Source organism: Balaenoptera physalus, assembly GCF_965194825.1.
Source record: "Balaenoptera physalus genome assembly, chromosome: 3".
Classification (NCBI taxonomy): domain Eukaryota; kingdom Metazoa; phylum Chordata; class Mammalia; order Artiodactyla; family Balaenopteridae; genus Balaenoptera; species Balaenoptera physalus.
Genome location: NC_138890.1, coordinates 34784752 through 34805099, shown reverse-complemented (window position 1 = coordinate 34805099; position 20348 = coordinate 34784752). Strand labels below are relative to the sequence as shown.

General features: G+C 39.7%; 1 long non-coding RNA gene across 1 annotated transcript in view; it reads right to left on the bottom strand.

The window, feature by feature from the left end:
- LOC309658247 overlaps positions 1-20348 on the bottom strand; it is a 537688-nt gene that overhangs the window by 473212 nt on the left and 44128 nt on the right. The window contains exon 2 of the long non-coding RNA XR_014262136.1: positions 9204-9345. This is a non-coding gene — a long non-coding RNA (uncharacterized lncRNA). The remainder of the gene's footprint in view (positions 1-9203; positions 9346-20348) is intronic.

Here is a 20348-nt window from a genome sequence, read left to right as displayed (position 1 = left end):
GGATGGGGCTTTCCTGGTGGCACAGTGGTTAAGAATCTGCCTTTCAATGCAGGGGACACGGGTTCAATCCCTGGTCCGGGAAGATCCCACATGCCACGGAGCAACTAAACCCGTGCACCACAACTACTGAGCCTGCGCCCTAGAGCCCGCAAGCCATAACTACTGAAGCCCGCGTGCCTAGAGCCGGTGCTCCGCACCAAGAGAAGCCACTGCAATGAGAAGCCCACACAGCGCAACGAAGAGTAGCCCCCGCTCGCCGCAACTAGAGAAAGCCCGCTTGCAGCAACAAAGACCCAATGCAGCCAAAAATAATAAATAAATACAATAAATTAAAAAAAAAAAAGAGAGGGGATGAATGTCAGAAATTGTGTGGGAGCACTGAAAGAGTACTCTCAACCTGAATCACATGGTGTGAGAAATCAAATCATTTTGATTCCGTGAAGAGAGAACCTCCAGTTGCCAGGGCCATGTATGGAGCCCGATAATGAAGTCAACAATATAGGATACAGAGTGAAGAGATGGGGAGAAATCTGATCCCTGATGACATTGTTTGTAGATTGAACCCCACCTGAAATCAAATCTGTATGAGCCATTAGATTTCCTTTATTGTTTCTAATAGTTTGAAATGAACTCTCTGTCTCTTGCAAACAAAAGACATTTGAACCAGCATGAGACCCAGGCCTGGCCAATTAGAGCACATCCATCCCTCAGATTACAGTAATTAGGGTTCAAGGGTGCACAGAGAAGCCACGGCAGGAGCTCCCCAGGAACGTTCAGCCAGTGCTCTTAGAGAGAGATGTTTCTAGGAAAGAACCTATTTCACAAATGAGTCTCTCTTTATAATCACATTCTTTGAATTATGGAATCTAGCAGCGCCAAATCCAGGTCTAGCCTTGATTTTTAGTCATGTAAAACATATTCTTTTTGCTTAACAAGCCTGAATTGTGTTTCTGCTACTCATAACCGAAAAGGTCTTGACTAGCCCCTTTATGCTAGATTCTTTGGTAACATTTTTATGTACATGAGAAACCATAACTATCCCCATTTCATAGATGAAGGAGGTGTGACGCAGAGAAGTTAAGTGAATTGTTCAAGGTCACACACCAGGTAACAGAGTTCCTGAAGTCAAAACTTTGTTGTTAATAATTGTGTTAGGGAGGGTGGGAGGGAGGGAGATGCAGGAGGGAGGAGATATGGGAACGTGTGTATATGTGTAGCTGATTCACTTTGTTATAAAGCAGAAACTAACACACCATTGTGAAGCAATTATACTTCATAAAGATGTTTAAAAAAAAAAAAACTAAAAAAAATAATAATAATAATAATTGTGTTAAATGGTTTCCAGATGCTTTCATGAGGTTTTTCACAATTCTTGGATTCTGATTTAGCAGCTAAGCTCTATGTAATAAAATGGAATGGGGCAGTCTTGATGGATGACCTCACTGGCATGTCCTCAGAAAAGATTTCATCAAAGGTTTACTCTGCTAACTTCTCAACAAAACTCCCTAGTACCTGTAGATTCTGCTTGTCACAGGCAAATTCAAGGAGTTCAGTATGACTCATTTCCCTACAAAACCAAGGGTGCCTCCCAGGTGGACGTTTATCACCTGGTTTAAAGGAATGCATGATATTGGTACCTAAAAGCCAAGTCAGCAACATTTACATTCCATTGCTTATAAACAAAATAAAAAGCAGGCAGTTTAAGGTTGTCAAACGGCAGCATCTTCTAGTGTTTAATTGTTGTTGGTAGTGGTTCTATTGGTGCAGTAGTGCCAGTATCTTGAAAACAGACGTTTAAATCCAAGCAGGAAGAATTCTATTAAGAAAACAATAAACAAACAAAAGCCAACCTCAATAAAACCACCTAAACATTAAGTCCATCCCATTCCATGGTACCTTAGGAAATCATGCTCCATCAGTCTTCCCTCCTTTTCAGAATAAAGAAAAACCCTAGTGGAGTGTGAGTTTGGTTGCACATTTTTCTTGTACTCTTCAGTTACTACTGCTCAGACACTAGACAGCATTTAGGGCTGGCCCTTACTAATTCAAAACTTTCGGATGGATTCATCTCTTCTGGCTCAAAGAAGAGAGTAAGGGTTTAGTATGAGCAATTAGACTCAGTCTTGACTCTCAGCCTCTGTAAATGGGTATATCTATAGAACTCTGTATTAGTGTATTCGTCCCCTATGGCTGTCATAACAAATTACCACACACTTAAAACAACAAAAATGTATTCTCTTACAGTTTGGAGGTCAGAAGTCAAAATGAGTTTTAAGAGACAAACATCAAGGTGTTGGGAAACTTGTTTCTTCTAGAGGCTCCAGGGGAGAATCTGCTCCTTGTCTCTTCCAGATTCTAAAGGCTGCAACATTCCTTGGCTCCTGGTGGCATCGCTCCAATATCTGCTCCATCGTCACATAGCCTTCTTCCACCTCTGATCTTCTTGCCTCCCTCTTATAAAGACCATGGTGATTACCTTTAGGATCCACAGGATAATCCAAGATAATCTTACCATCTCAAGACCCTTAAATGAATCACATGTCCAAAATTTCTTTGCAACATTGGTGACATTCATGGGTTCTGGGGGCTAGGAGGTAAACATCTTTGGGGGACCATAATTCAGCCCACCATAATTTGGAAATGTGAATCACCACTGGACACTGGGATAGAGAGGCAAAATCTAATATAGGAATTTTTAAATAATCAGATGAACGAACTCCTAGGCAGCTTTCTAGACAGAGTGGAACAGGTGGATTAAAAACAGCCAGGCACCATCCTTTGTAGAAATAGTCTAATTTACAACACGGTACAAGTCGCCTAGATCTAGGAAAGCCACACCCAAAATTTTTTTTAAAAAAGGTTGTAGCTGATCTACCACTTACCAGCTCTGTGAGACCTTATATGAATTACTCAATCTCTCTAAACCTGTTGTACTCTCTGTGAAGTGGGGAATACTTACCCACCTCATAGTGCTGTTGTAAGTATAAAATTTTCATGTAAAACATCAGGTCAATGCAAGGAATGTAGCAAGTAACCTATAAATGTTAACCATTTGTATAATGTTAATGATAATGATAACAATAATCATTTCTGATTTTTAAACTTGTGAAATACTTGACTATATTGGCCAGGAAGGTTTGCAATTTCATAGGGTTTTTTTAAAGCAAGAGTAGAAAACAATTTTTCTCAGAGAACGTCGTAATTTTTAGAAGCAAAGGGGATCATTTTTGCCTAAGGTCTGTCTCTAGCAAACAAGAAGAAGGTATTGATCCCCAACTTGTTATGCAACCCTGCCCACGCGCTTTATAGCAGAAGATTAAAAAGACTAAGATGTGTTCTTCATCCTCAGAAGCCTTGCACTGTAGTTAATGTTGACAAGACTAACTTATCTAAAACACAGAGCAAAATAAGAGACAATATCGAGTTGAGTCTGAATTACACAGAATGGATTATAAATGCAATAAAATCCCAGAAGAAAATCAGATTAGTATGGGTGAGAGTGGTCAGGCAAGAGAGCAGGCATAAACTAGAACTTGAAGGGTGAGTAATATTTGGATAGCCGGGAAGAGGGCATTGTGAGACATGGAAAATGGAAAGAACAGAGAAGCAAAGGCTAGGGGCCAAAGAGAGGTCAATCATTGTAGCCTGGCACCATGCCTATGAATGTTAAAGACTAATAATGTAAGGACGCAAGTGCTGGAAGTTTAAAAAGAAAGAAAGAAAGAAATACGTGGCAGTGGTTAAGAGTAGGGACTTGGGAGTCAAAATATTTGGATTTTGGTTCATGTCTTCACCACTTGCTAGCTTTGGGACCTTTGACAATTCCTGTAACTTCTCTGGTCCTCAACTTTCTCAACTATTTAACAAACTTGATAATATCTACCGCATAGTATTGCTTCAAAATTAAAGATAATGAATGTGAAATGTTAACACAATGGCTGGTATATATTAATCATTCAATCAGTGACATCTATAATAGCTGTAATAGTGACAGTAGTAGTAGAATAATCCTGCTTGACTGCAGAATCATAGATGTTCAAACATAGAACAAACTCCAGAGATTATTTTATCCGGGCCCCTCATTTAAGAGGGAAGATAACTGAAGAGTGGGGACATGAGATGACACTCAGCCTCTCATTGGCAAACTCAGAATCCACTGTTCTTCCTTCCACACCTGTCAGATTCAGCATCCCTGTTCCAAAATAACTAGTGGTTGGTGCTCTTGAATATGCAAAATTAGTGCTGATTTAGGAACCCTTTTTAAAGGACTGCTGGGTGTTAGCTGCCTCCAGTCAGAGGGAGAATATGAGAAAGCCAAATTCTACAAAGAGACGTTTTCAACGCTCCAATAACCACTCCACCAAGAGTAGAAGCTGAACAAGGACACTTTGGGCTTAAATTCATTTGCCTGGTCTTCCTCCAGTCAACCTTTTAACCGATCTTTGCTAGAAAAATTCCACGTCGGTCTCCTGGAGTTTAAACCAAGGCCATTAGACATCTCTCGTATATGTTGGAGGGTTTTTTTTTTTAATGCTCTGGAATTTCTCAGCCCTGGAAATATATGTAAAAATAATTTCACAAAGCACTTGTGTGATTTCTAACAAAAAACATTCTCAAATGCAGGTTCTTCAAAGAGTTGGTGCAGTTAGCCTTGAGCAAACCATGTTCTTATACTGTCCCCTTCTGGTGGATGGCCAAAAGGGACAGACTGTATGGTTTAAGAAACTAGCTCAATTTCATTTTAAATAAAATCCCTCTCTTTTGTAATCACCTTGCCCTAGCCTTGTTGATAGGCAGCTGTAGGTAATTTACTTGCTAGACATAGTTATATCAGCTGAATAACTCATTAATGTTACAGTGAAGACAGCTTTTGTGCTTTGGAAGAGCAGTAAGTAGGGAAAAACTTACTTAGCTGTCTTAGCCTCAGGCAGGAGCACTGAAGCAGAGAAGCAACAGAACTTGCTTCTTGGTTGCTGAGAACGGATGATACGAAATTTCTTCAGATGCCAAGTCTAGCCAAATCGCAGGAGAATTCCATTAAACATAAGGTTAGCAGCAGGAATATCCACCTGAGCTTTCTTTTTTGATGAGACAGAGGCAAGGAAAGGCCAATTTCTACAATAATGTGGCGAAATAGAGATTAATTTGAGGAATGAATCCTGGCCTCTGAATATCTTCCTGAAACATGAAAAAAAAGGCTTGAGAGAGGATTTAGGCAGGTGTAATTCCTCTTATGCAGATACAGTCTGTTAGTTATGATAAGATAAGCTATGCCATAGTGACAAACAACCATAAAATCTCAGTGGCTTAATCCAAAAGAAAGTTTATTTCTCACACTCACATAAAATCCACATGGCCAAGGCTCATTCTTATCACACTGTATAGTAATAGCCCATTTATTTACTTACCATAGCAGACTGCATGGACAGGCCACTGAAGATAGCTATTCCTCTTGCTCTCTGTACATTCCCTGCTCGACCTACACCTACTCACACGACTATCCAATCCTCTTTATTATAGGGCTTAATCAGTAACTCCCTACATGCTTGCCCCCTGCCCCAGCTTCTGGTTTCCCTGGTAACTGATAAGCCAAACTGACGTCAATTCCCCCTATAACTGGTAGCCTCCTTCTCACCCCCCTTCCCCCGTCCCCAGTAGTGAAGACTGTTGCCATGTCCTGTCGACCAGCTGCTGTATACAGTGGGTTGTCACTCCAGGACTTTGCTTCAGACTTGTAAGATTCCCTATACAATAAACCACTGATGTCTCTGTCACTGTCTCTGGGCTCTTTCTTTAGTCTCTCGGCTGAGCAATTACAAGGCTTGCAGGCCCGTGGGATGCAGCCCAACAAGACCATGAACTATCTTCAGGGAGGAACTATGTCTATTCAGGTCTATGCTGTATCCCCAATACTTAGCACAATACCTGACACGTAGGTACTCAAGGAATATTTGTTGAATAATGAAAGAATGAAGGAAGAGATGAATGAATGAATCAAACTAAATACCTCTGGGCATCATTTCCAGGAGCTCTGACTTCTCTTTTCTCCCTCTCCATACTTTAGGTACAGACCTAAAGCAAATGCCCATTTTACATTGGGGTAGCATTACTGTGTTCCCCTAGGCCTCTGTCATGGTATCATGCCCATGTAATTGTGCGATCTCTTTTAAAGGTCTTCTTGGTGGGCCCTTGACACGCTGGGGATGTGAGTCAACAAGGGTGGGAAGTAAATATTCTTAGCAACCAAGCTTTGTAATGCTTGCATTAAGAAGAGGGAGATGGATAGAGCACACAGCCCACTGGAGCCCTAACAGATGGGCTGCTTGGGGAGCCATTTCACAAAATGGTGCCAGCACAAAGCACTAAAAGTTAAAAAGGCAATGTAAGACCCAATGAGATCACAGGGAGAAAGAAAAGGGGGCAAATATCCTTATGGATAGGAGGAAGATAGGAGAAGAAACTGGCACCTTAAGACGTGATTCTCATCAAAACAAAACATATCCATACATCTTACCAGCAGTGTAGAAGACCCCAGGAGATTCTTTTCCTTTTGCTTTTCTCTTTTCTTTCTATAGAGTTTCACCATTTTTCACTGACCAAATACTAACTGAAGTAATACTGTGACCAACTATCTTGAATCCCCATCCCTAAAGATCTTACCATTTCTACCTGTTTTTTGGCAAAGACCCTTTTAACCATTACACATTGATGGATACCAAGCTGGCAGCTTTGGCTCTCTAAGTTCCTCAATTCTTTATGTATTCATTGGAGAATTTATAGATTATTATTTTGCACCTAAGGCAAGATAGGGAGTGTGTTTGAAACCACAGAAGGTGCTGGGACATAAAATCTCTGAACCATAAATCTTGCAGTTTAACAAGAATTGCACCCAGGGGTACTGGGTCTGTCTGTATATGAGGTTTTGGAAAAAGATCCAGATCTATCGATCATAGCCCCATTCTTTGTACTTAGAGATTGAGGATCAACTTATAATTTGTGCTGAAACACAGAGCTATTAGCCCAAATTCCTTCCTCCTTCCTGGCCCCCCCATGCGCCTGATAGTGTGTCTCCCAGAGAAGATGCAGTTCCCCACCACCACCCTGTGGTTAGAGGGAGAACTGCACTGTCATTGGGGCTTATATTTGCGTAACCTTTTGCATACTCACATTAGGCAATGATGACTATTTCTGGACTGCAAAATACTAACTGAAGAATAGATAGATTATATAGCGTGCCTTCTAAGTGGCATGTTGCTATGGTTCCCCACTGAAAGAACAGAATTCTCACCATTAGGTTATCTGAAATCTGCAGGATTGCTCCAAAATGTTTCCGCAGAGCAATGGAATGTCCTTTGAACACAACTCCATCTGTATGATCAAATGCAGTCTCAGACTAGCAGGGAACACGATGTGTTTTTTGAAGAATGTCTTCATTGAATGCAGTAGGATTTGCAGGACATTTATAAGGCTAAAACAGGCACTGACCTCTGTTGATAAGGCACCTTTCCTGTATTTATTACCTATATCCCTTATGCCAAACACTTATTGAATATGAACCACCTAGACATGCAAATGGGATGCTTTAAACTCTCCAAAAGCTTCCCACTGCTCTTAAGATAAAATCCAAATCCTTTCTCATGGCCTGTGTTCCTCATATGGTCAAACTCCGGACTACTTCTCTATCCTCACCTTACCCCACTCTTTCCCCCCAGTTCACAATCTGCTACACTCACCTTTTTTTACATCCTTCAAAGCATCCTCTAAAACGCCAAGCTTTTCCCTGCAGTAGGGTCTATACACACGTTATCTCTCTTGCTTGGAATGCTTTTCCCCCATTCCTGGCCTGACTTAATTCTTTCAGATCCTCCAGTTCTCAAATTTATACCACATCCTGAGATACCCATCACACCAATTTAAATTAAGTTCCCATTTATACTCTCTGACAGGACTCCGCACTATTTCACAGCACACATCAAAATTTGAAATTAATTGTATATTCCTGTGATTGTTTAATATATATCCCCTCCACTAAAATAAAGCCTTGAAGTCATGGATTATGTCTTTTTGGTCTGCTATACCCCCAGCACTTACTACAGAACTTGGCATATGGTAGGCATTCAATACTGAATGAATGAATCAGCCCACTGACTTCAATCCCCCTTTACTTAGTAATTAGGAGGGAATTCAATGATCCATTGAATGAGTATTAAAACTGAGGAAAATGCAAAGAAGTCTTGCCCTCAAGTAGCTTATGAATACAGTAAGAAGAAATACAACAGGGGAGACAAATAGGCATATATAAATGAAACAGAAATTTATGTGGGACATTTCTTGTCTCCTGGAACCCTAATGACAATCATGGGCAGTTAATGCCCATACATTGCACACCTCTGAAGGAATTGCTATCCAGTCCAGTAGGAGTCCTTAGGTCATCACATACCCCCACCCAGGATAAAAGAAGCCCAGAGATTCAATAAGGAAGAGAGAGCATACTTTGAAGGGTATTTGTGGAAACACAGTGCTCTGACACATACCCCCTCTCTCTCCTCAAGCTCCGTGAAGGGTCAGCAGGAGAATCCTTCAGGGAGATTGTGGGGAAATAAATCCAGAGTGTTGGGGTTGCAGGGGCAGGTGGGCACACAGAATGGTAGGTGAGCCAGAGCCATCTTGAGAGAACTCCTGCTTCACGACAAAGGGAACACCAGGAGCGCACTGCCAGTGGGCAGAAGTTAAGGGGATGTCAGTATCCTAAGAGGGCAGCACTTGTTCCTCATGGGGTATCCAAAGAGTCCTTACAAGTGCCCCATGGTAGGAAGAGCCAGCAGGTTACCCTTGTCATGAAAGAAAGCACCAGCAATCAAATTGACCAGCATCAGAGAAGTAACACTTCGCCCTTTCTCTGTAAGTTCAGCGCGTGCGTGCACATGTGCACACACACACACACATCCACATACGCTCGTGCACGCTCTGTGCTCAACTCTAGAAGAGCCATAAGCAGCAGAGTGGATGGAAGGACCAGGTGGAGCAAGCAGAACCAAAGAATGAACCACATTGCCCTTTCCCAGTGGTAGACTAGGGATTCAGTGGTCAGGCCTGCAGGGAGGAGGTTGGTTAGACAGAAACCCTGACTTAGATGAGTGATTAACGTTTTGATTTGGGTTGCACACAAATTCATAATATCGATAATGAGACTGTTCAAATACCTGAAAGTGTCTGAGATTTGGCGAAGAAATCCTCTGAATTGGGGAAGGTGATCCAAAGAGTCTAGCTGAAGGCAGTGCTTGGAAAATAAAGAAGCTGGTTCCTGATTGTACCTTCTCAAGTCCAGTCTGTCCAACAAACCATCTACATAAAACAAAAAACGTTAAGTTCAATGAGAAGAGTAAAAATAAAGTACAATAAGATATCTCAGTTGTTGTAATTAGCTCAAACACTTCTCTGCTTAGAAAATAACTTACACCCAGTGTGCTAGGAATATTAGGAATAAAAGAATCATATTTTTACTATTACATATGCAAAATATATTCAAATTTTCCCTTCAGCAAAAATTATTCATGAAAAAGATAAATTTCTCATCAACTCCCAGGAAAATTGTGCATCCTGCAACTGTGGATAATTCAATAATTTTTGTGAATATAAAATGACAATATATCATATCTGAACATGTTGCCCTATGCAAAGAACTTCAATGACAAATGCCTCTCACTCATCACCACCCTAGGTGGTTGGTAGAGAAAATATCCTCCCATTTTACCAGCAAAGAATGTCATACCAAAACAGGGGTCTGCAAATTATGACCCGCCAGGTAAATTCATCCCACCACCTGTTTTGGTATGGCCCACGAGCTAAGAATGGTTTTTACATTTTTATTTCATTGAAAAAAATCAAAGAAGAATGATATATATTTCATAACACATGAAAATAATATGAAATTCAAATTTCACTATTCATAAAGTTTTATCGAAACATAGCCAATGTTCATTCATTTACATATTGCTTATAACTGCCTCCATGCTACAGTAACAGAAATGAATAGTTGTGGCAGAGATTGTATGGCTGGCAAAGCTTAAAATATTTACTATTTTCCCATTAAGATAAAAGTGTGCTGATCCCTGCTCTAAAAGGTTAAATGGCATCTAATTCCACATGCTTAGTTAGCTGCAAAAAAGTCATAAGACCACTGATTCAGAACATAAATCATTTCATCATATTTCCTATATAATAACAATAAATATTGGTAGTCTTTGTATGTTTTTCTTTTCCCCTTCTATTGGGCCGCAACATTTTTTGGGGAAATAAAATCTCATAAAACTCATAAAACTTGGAATGCCCTTCCCCCATTCTTGGCCTGCCTTACTTAACTCTTACAAATCCTCCAGGTCTCAGATTAAATATTGCCTCCTGAGATACCCATCAGCCCCTGACAGCACCCTGCACTTCCAGCTCATAGCATTCATCAGTGGAGTGCTGTGAACTGGGCAGGACCTTAGCAATCATATAATCCAGGAGTCAGCAAACTTTCTGTAAAGGGACAAATACAGTTGTCCCTTGGTATCCATGGGGGATTGATTCCAGGAACCCCTGCAATACCAAAATCTGCTTATGCTCAAGTCCCTTATATAAAATGGTGTAGTATTTGTATATAACCTACACACATCCTCCCAAATACTTTAAATCATCTCTAGATTACTTATAATACCTAATACAATGCAAATGCTATGTAAATAGTTGCCAGTGTGCAGCAAATTAAAGTTTTGCTTTTTGAAACTTTCTGGAATTTTTTTAAAAGATATTTTCAATCTATGGTTGGTTGAATTCATGAATGCAGAACCCATGGATATGAAGGGCTGACTACAGTAAACATTTTAGGCTTTTCAGGCCATACAGTCTCTATAGCAACTACTCAGTTCTGCCACTGCAGCAAAAAAGCAGCTATTACAGACAATACCTAAATGAATGGGTATGGCTGTATTCCAATAAAACTTTACTTACAAAAAAAAGGAGCTGGCTGGGCTTCCCTGGTGGCGCAGTGGTTGAGAGTCTGCCTGCCAATGCAGGGGACACGGGTTCGAGCCCTGGTCTGGGAAGATCCCACATGCCGCGGAGCAACTAGGCCCGTGAGCCACAACTACTGAGCCTGCGCGGCTGGAGCCTGTGCTCCGCAACAAGAGAGGCCGCAATAGTAAGAGGCCCGCGCACCGCGATGAAGAGTGGCCCCCGCTTGCCACAACTAGAGAAAGCCCTCGCACAGAAACGAAGACCCAGCACAGCCAAAAATAAATAAATAAATTAATTAAAAAAAAAAAAAAAAAAAAAAAAAAGGAGCTGGCTGGATTTTGGCCAGTGAACTGTAGTTTGCCAACACCTGATATAGTCCATACCCTCATCTTAGTGTCATAGGATTTCCCTCCACCCTGGAACTTATTACAGAACCTGACTTACAGCAGACATGTGATAAATTTTGATGAATAAATGAATAACGGCAAGCAAGAAGGAAAGAAGGGAAGAATGCAAGGAACACAAGTAAATGTACTCACAGTCCTTGTCTTGAAAGTATTCAAAATATAATTAAGGAGACAAGCTATATACAGGTGAAAATGCCTTGTATTACAAAGCAGGATGGTGAGTGACTTAGATACCAAGGACCATCTAAACTCAGAAGACTTCATAGGTAAGGTCAGATTTGAGCTGACTATTGACATTTGTTGCTTGTTTGGATTTTTATTGTTGTTTTGGGGAGGGGAGGTTGGCATTAATCAAATTTGTACAAAGAAAATCATCACATGTGCAAAAACTCACTATTATAAAAACAAAACATAAATCTTTTTATAGAGCAAGAAATCCTTGAGAGATGCATATAATCATTACCTAATCATTTTTATTTTATTTTATTTTATTAATTTATTTTTGACTGCACCGCACCGCTTGTGCAATCTTAGTTCCCCAACCAGGGAGTGAACCTGGACCCTCAGCAGTGAAAGTGAGGAGTCCTAACCACTGGACCGCCGGGTCCTACCTAGTCATTTTAATTCTAAGATTTGAGTATGTTAGGTTTTCTTAAGACATGGAATATTTTTGTTTGAAGCAACAGAATCCCAAAGCAGTACTTCCCTTGGGCCACTGGTTTTCAAATTTTAGGTGCCCAAGAATCATCTAGAGAGATTTTAGGTATGCAGATTCCTGAGCCCTACCTTAGACCTTCTGAACCAAAACCTCTAGGGTAGAACCAAAGGAATTTGAATCTTAAAACTTTCGCCCTCATGTAATTCTTCTGCAGTTAGTCTGTGGAGGCTTTTGATGTCATGGAAATTGAACTTCTACAACTAATGGTAAAGATGTTATGACCTCATGGGAAAGACTGTTCAGTAGAGAGTAAATAAATGTCAGTACGTCAAACACTATTGTTTTCTTGCTAATTTTTTCCAAGTGTATATTTTTTCCAGTATCTTCCAGATGCTCATCACCTTACAAAATTTCAAGTTTTTAACTCAGAGAAAGATTGTGTTGTTTTATTTTGAAGCCATTTTTATAATCTTGAAAAATCAAACAGTTCCTTAAATATGCAGAATACCATGAATTCAGAGAGTCTCTTTATATTTGGTACCCCAAGTTGCTGACAAGGTCCACTAATGATCATTACCAATGAATTACCAATGAATGCCAGATACCAACAGGGGGCACAGTATTTAAGAACTTAAAATTTTCATTCTCCGTACTGTCTAGCAAAATGTTCCCTATCGAAAGACATTTTCAACCATCATGTTGGCAAGCCTTGATCACTGCACTGAACTATACTATTAATACGTATGCCTGGCCAGAAGCTCATGAACAGAAAACTCTTCCATCTTCCTTCCTAAAAAGAACCAGTTCTTCATGCTTTAATGTGAACAGACTTGGAGCCATAATGATAAAAGCTAACTAACTGAGCATTTACTATGGACCCAGACACCATAATAAGCACTTTAAATATCAGTATCCATTTGTTGTCATGACAGCCTGTGATGGAGGTTCCATTATCGTCCTCATTTTACAGACGAGAAAACAGGGTTAACGTTCCCAGGTCACATTAAATAACAGAGATGAGATCTGGACTTGAGATCATCTGACTCCAAATCCTGTGCTACATGTTTTCACCAAAGTTATGAGATCCTGGTGAACTGGAATGAGCACTGGGCTGAGATCCAAGAGATAAATGTTCTTGCCTCAGCTGTGACATGAAGTAACTGGGTAGTTCTAACCGTGATTATTTCCCCTCTTTGGGTTTCCAATGCCTCTTCTACAAAGAGTTGTAATTGGACTACTAGATGAATAATAAAATTGCTTCCAAGACTAATATACCATGATTTAAGAGCAGCCACTTTGCACAAAAAGAGGACTAGAGAGACAATGGGAGCCATCTGGATGTGAAAATGATAAATGGCAAAAGCTGTTGGAGGGGATAGTCTCAGATTAGCATTCGCTGCCACTGGGTCCACACACCACATTGCCAGTCTCCTGCAAATTGCCCGCAGCTGTGCTGATCTAGAGGCCATTTAGAGTGCAGAACCCTTAACAAATTGTTCAAGGTATTTAGTCTTGGGTTTCCCAGGAGCCCATCTAGCCCCATAAAATTAAATGTCTTGTGATTTGCCAACTTTGCCGTTAGAAGTGCAACAAAGTTTTCTACTGTTGTTGTTTGAACTCAATTATCACTTCGTTCTGGGTAGAAAGGAGGCCTTTGCAAATTCTTTCTTGAGTAGCTGACTGTGGAGGATTTTCACATCAGTCAAAAACAAATGAAAACCATCTAAAGAAACAACCTTTGTCGATGATGGGAGAAAAGCTACAGTATTCTCGTAATCTACATGTCTGCTTCCAATTTATAGGGTCATTCTTCCATTACTCCTGCCCCCCAATCCATAATGCTCTTCCCAATGCTTCCACAGATTTTAGGAAATTATATTCTCATTATTACTACTTATTCTTATTTCGAGATCCTACAGAAGCCTTATTCTTACTCATTCTAGCTTCCTATAGTTATCTTTTTCCCTGTCCAATGTTAACTGAATATCTCCCTAAGTATGTCTCCCACAGGGTGGTGTTGGACATAACAACGGAGGGTTCCGTCATGGCAGAGCAAACAGTTATAAATCAAACATTACACATCACTGTTCTTAAATTTCTCCAAGCCATCTTCACCACTGGAAATTTTGCAATGGCCATATTTTACCTTGCAGTCCTGGCCCTTTCATCATGTTGCTTGACCCTCTCCGCATCTCCCTGGTTCCTTAATCCCTTAAGATACCCTCTCAAAAATCACATTCCCATGATGTTTTTATGCAGAAAAAGTAGTTTTTGATACTGCCCTCTCCTTCCAGACGATGCCCAGAGCCTATTTCTTCATACTAGCAAAGAACTCTGCCACTAGCATGATTTATCAAAAAAATAACTTGGAGCTCCATCTACTGTTTCCCAATCTTAGTACAAATCTACTACTACTCGAATATAAGTGAGGGTCTATATGACCCAGTCTCACAACATTCAAAGAAAAAAAAAAAGTGATTCTGATTCTGATTCTTCAAGTTATTTTTTAAAATAAACCTACTGCACCACATCTTAAAATTCTTCTCACATTTCTCTCCACCCCCATCTTTCATGGTAACTGCCCAAAATTGTTCTCCCCATTCTTCATTCTTCATTTTCTAGAAAAAAAAATGTTTTAATTACCCAACATCCCTATCATCACAGACACTTCTGTTTTCTTGTTCCTCTCCTGAACTCTCTTCTGTACTAGCATTTTGGGCGGGCATTTTTGCACTTCGCAATACCTCTTAGCTCTTTTTGAAACAACTCCCTCCCCATCCCTGGTTCACTGACTGGCCTGATGAGCACGGTAGGTAAAAGGAGAGGAGGTAGCATGGGCAGGCACAAAACCTTCAGGTTCAGGTAAGGGGAAAGGGAAAAATGTGATACTCATACATCATGAATTTTTGCCCCTTTTACAAATAAATTAAAATTTTTGAACAAGACAACAAATGAACTGCAGCTGAATTGTGCAGTGACAATGGTCATGCCTGGAGTTCTTAGGACTTAAAAGAGATAACATGCCAGAAACAAATTAAAGTTCTTTTTGACACAGTAAAAGACTTGACTGAAAAGAGGTTTAACCTGAGAACTGTACCTGAAAAATGACAGCTGTGAATGGATTTGAATTCAACAACAGCTATTAAAGGGAACCAAAAACAACTATATGCTACAAATACAAAAGAATCTTTTGGACAGTGTATTTGTAGCTTTAGGCAATATTCAGGCAACAGAATAAAACAGGACCCAGTGTAATGAAATCCAGTCCAACTGAGTGTTGACAGCAGAATGCAAATCGAGAGAGTTGCAGAATCAGTTAAGCTTCATTGATTTCAAACAACAGAAGAGATCCTAACTTAATCAAAATAGAATGTCATTATAAAAAAATGAAGGAATGCACAGAATGGAGTAAAAGGTGTAATTCTGGTCATCTCACTCCCCTGCCGGAAATGCTTAAGTGGATTTCTTTTAACTGTAATTAAGATCAAGACCAAACCATTAATAGTGCCTATACACGGTGCATAGCCCAGCCCTTCCTGCCTCTCCAGCAGTTTATTTCATCTCTCTCTCCCTTAATCTCTAAATTCTACTCACCCTGACCACCTCATGGTTTCTCTTTTACCATTGTCCTATAGCCAGAGGGCCTCTGCACATATTCTTCCCTCTTAATAGATGCTTTTCCTCTTTCCACCCCTCCATCAACTAATTTTCATGTATTCATCTTGCAGGCAAAAGCTCAAACTGCACTTCTCAGGTAAGAGAGTTTGGGGTTGGATACATATATGAAAATCCAAATAAAACAACAAAACAAGATTGTTAACTCCAGCAGAAAAGCCTCTGTAAAAAAAGAACAATTACTGTATACTTCATGACTAAGGCATGAATAATATTTACAGACAACAATCATATTGCTGAACACTGAACTCTCTAACCAAAATTATGATATAACTGTTTTGGGTGGGAGAGGGGTCAGGAGAGTGATTACATTTGTAAGGGGGGAGAACGATGGGGGAAGGGGGAGAGTGAGCTAAATCTTTATCTTCCATAGCACAAAAGTTGCCATAAAAGTGCCTAAAACTGGAAAGTCAAGATATAAAACAAAAGTCTATTATTTAGAATTGTGAAGAAGTAACTGGAAGAGTTCGAAGTATTTGTCTCTGGAGGATTGGGGCAAGGGCGAATCAGGAAATAGGGTTAAAAGATATAACTGCTGTCTTTAAAATAATTCTAGAGTAATTTTTTATTCTTAAACCCAGGTATATGTATAACTTTAATTTTTAAATGACAGTATTTTTAAAAAGTAGTAAATGTGGGCTTCCCTGGTGGCGCAGTGGTTGAGAGTCTGCCTGCCGGTGCGGGGGACGCGGGTTCGAGACCTGGTCTGGGAGGATCCCACGTGCCGCGGAGCAGCTGGGCCCGTGAGCCACAACTGCTGAGCCTGCGCGTCTGGAGCCTGTGCTCCGCAGCGGGAGGTGCCGCGACAGTGAGAGGCCCGCGCACCGCGATGAGGAGTGGCCCCCGCTCGCCACAACCGGGGAAAGCCCTCGCACAGAAACGAAGACCCAACACAGCCAAAAATAAATAAATAAATAAATAAATTTAAGAACAGTTTAAAAAAAAAAAAAAAGTAGTAAATGTGCTAATGGGAAACTAAAATATGCAAGATACAATGAAGACTGGAGTGAAGCTAATGCATGCTGTAAAAACTTGTGCATCTCCTAGAAATGGGCCAACAATTTGATTTTCTCTAATAATGTATTTTTTGAAAGAACTTTTAGCCAAAAATCTTGTTCTCAGAAAAATATGTCTCTATGATTGCAGTTAGCACCTTGTGTCTAAAAAAAATGTTCTCCTTTAAAATTACTCATTGGTAAGCTACTGGTAGAGCTTCTAGAAGTGGTAGGTCTCTGGGAAAGGTTTATCTAGAATTCTCTAAAATGCATCATGACCACAAGTGACATTTTCTTCAAGATAAAAAATAATGTTTGATGGCCCATGTATGTTGTAAGGCAATTATTTCTGATATGAATAATAATAAGAAGGTCATGTTTTGTACCAGAGAATGCATAAGCTTGAGAATTAAGAGAACTAGCTTTGGATGTCCTGTCCAATATAGTGGTCATCAGCCACATGGGGTACTGAATGTCTGCAACGTTGCTAGTCTGAATTGAGACGTTCTGTATACGTGAATATACGAGTGGCTACTAGGAAACTTAACATCATGTCTATGGTTTGTATTTCTGTTGGACAATGCTGCTCTAGGGTTAGTGCTTTCATTTCACAGTGCTAGGGATGTTACTGCAAGTCACTTAAATTCATTGGGCTTCAGTTTTCTTACGTATAACATGGGGGGTTAGACAGAAGTCCTGTAAAGTCCCTTCTCAGAAATTTTATAAAGCTAGCATCCTAAAATATGATGGAGACTAATGGATTCTGGACTTGAAAAGTCAGCAGGTGGTTCCTTCCCATGGTCCACCCCCACCATGCTGTACTGTCCTCCCTGCCACCATCAACCTCATCCAGACATCTTTACCAAATGCTGCTTTCACCAGTCACCAATGCATGTCCTACGTGGAATGCTTTACAATTACGTCATCACATCTTAATTCCTACATGATGAAGTCAGCGTTATTACCCTGTTTCACATATGAAGAAAAAAATCTTGAAAAGGTTAGGCGACTTTGACAGGCATCAGAGCCAGGATCTGGAGGAGTCACAATACACATCCCTCTGAATCCAACACCTGATCTCTTCGTCAGTGTGCTCCGCTCCCCTTTACAGAAACCAAACGGGGGTTTTTTTGGAACCTAAATGATAAACCCAACTTGTTGAGTCGGTACGCCTCTCCTGCATTATTTTCCATCCCTGGATTCTCAGCACTTGAAAAAGATAGTTAATGAACAATATGTCATATAATATTCTGAACTTCCATGTCACTTGGTTTAAAATGAAGATCACACTTTAAGGTATGCCTGTAAAACAATGTGAAGTGGTTGGGTTTTTAAGAATAAATATCACCAAAAAATTTCATATGACTATTGTCCCCTTCAGATGAATTACTTTGAATACTTATTCCAACATCGTTGTCAACTCAAAAAAAATTAACCTCTCTTTATAATCCTCAGAACTAATATATTCCTTTAAATGTCTGTGGCAGAAATTTTGTCTCTTCCTTTAGGTATTGTTTATGTTGTGCCAGAGAACAAGATATCAGAAGGCCAACCTGATTCAAGACCCAATCTTGAAGAGACTCCTAGCAGCCTAAGATGGGACAATTTGAGTATCAAAAAGGAATAATAATAGTATCTGATTAAAATATAGCAAATATTTGAAAAACCATACTGGAAAAGAAACCTCATTTTCATTACAGGAATTGGCTATATCACCAACCCATTACTTTAAAAACTGACAAATAAAGGGAATAAATTGAGTACTTAGCCCAACTTTCCTGTATGAGCTATATTTCAGCAAAGCCAATAGTTGCTGAGGAAAGTCTTTTACAGAACATTTCTAGCCAATAAGTGCAGAAAGTATAGTAAAATTAGAAAGTCACCATTCTACAACCTCTAATAAAATAATGGATCAGGGCAATAATCATCATAGGTGCTAAGACCACTAGGTGAAATTTGATAAGGAACTTTATAAGCAAGAAATCAGGCTGACACCATCTGAAAATGGAACATCCAAAATTATGCCTCCTCATGTGATGCAACAAAAAGTACAAAGCACTTGCTTCAAAAAAAAAAAAAAAAGGAAAAGAAGAATAAAACAAAGAAACCCGGCTCTAATCAAGCCTCCAGTTCTAATTTCCCATGTACAAAAATAAGGAGGCTAGCAAAAAAGTTAAACACCAGAAGAAACCAATCAGCCACATTCAGAATCCAGCACATTCTTCAGGAAAATTAACTTGGTTTACTCAATAAACAATAGCATTTTTTAACAAGAAAAGGAGAGACCATTATAAATTAAAAGAGTTAAAAATATAAAAACCAAATGTGATGTGCACATTTTGTTTGGACCCTGATTCAAATAAACTAACTCTAAAAAACACTTTTGAAATAATCAAGGAAACTTGGACTGGGTATTAGATAATGTTAAGAAATTGTTAATTTTGTTAGGTATGGTAATGGCATTGGTTTGTGTTTTTAAAAAAATATGCCCTTATATGTCAGACATATATTATGCATATAATGTGCATAATAAACTAGTAACTCTAGTTAGATGACAGGATAGTTGGGATTTTCTTTAAAGGCTGAAATATACCAGCAAAAACACTATCACCATCACCAGTAGTAGTAGTAGTAGTAGTAATAGTAGTAGTAGTAGTAGTAGTAGTAGGGATGGGAAATAATATAAGACTGGGCTTCCCTGGTGGCGCAGTGGTTAAGAATCCACCTGCCAGTGCAGGGGACACGGGTTTGAGCCCTGGTCCGGGAACATCCCACATGCTGTAGAGCAACTAAGCCCGTGCGCCACAACTACTGAGCCTGCGCCCTAGAGTCCACGAGCCACAACCACTGAGCCCACGTGCCACAACTACTGGAGCCCGTGCGCACAGAGCCCGTGCTCCACAACAAGAGAAGCCACCGCAATGAGAAGCCCGTGCACTGCAACGAAGAGTAGCCCCCGCTCAACACCGCAACTAGAGAAAGCCCACACGCAGCAACGAAGACCCAACGCAGGCAAAAATAAAAAATAAATAAATAAAATAAATCTAAAAAAAAATAATAATATAAGACTAACAAAATGTTTTATAATATGGAAACTGAATAATAGGTACACTAGGGTTCATTATATTTTTCTCTGTACTTCTGTATATGTTTGAAATTTTCCGTAATAAAAATAATTTAAGCCTCAAATAATTTGGAAGCAAGTCTCATGAGTGAGGTGTTGATTCAAATGTATTATTCCATTTTGGTTGAAAACTATGTTTGTCTCTACCACAATGAGTGGTTTTCTTGTGTGTTTCTGAAGGCAATTTCATAAGAAGATAACTGGGTTTTAATTATCATTCTGGGTGAACTTGAGCAACTTAGCCTCCACATAGCTTGCTTTCCTTATCAGTCATCTAAGAATGACTTGATCACCAAGGTCTTTTCCAGCACTATTCTAGAGCTGTTTCACTCTCTAATAGAATAATTGGATAAGGGAACGGCCTTTAATGCAATAATAATCATTTGATTTTATAAGTATTCATTTTTTAAAGTGTTTTTTAAAACAGCTTCATTACCTGTAATGACTATATTTAATATTCGACCACAGTGATTATACAAGGTCAGAAATGT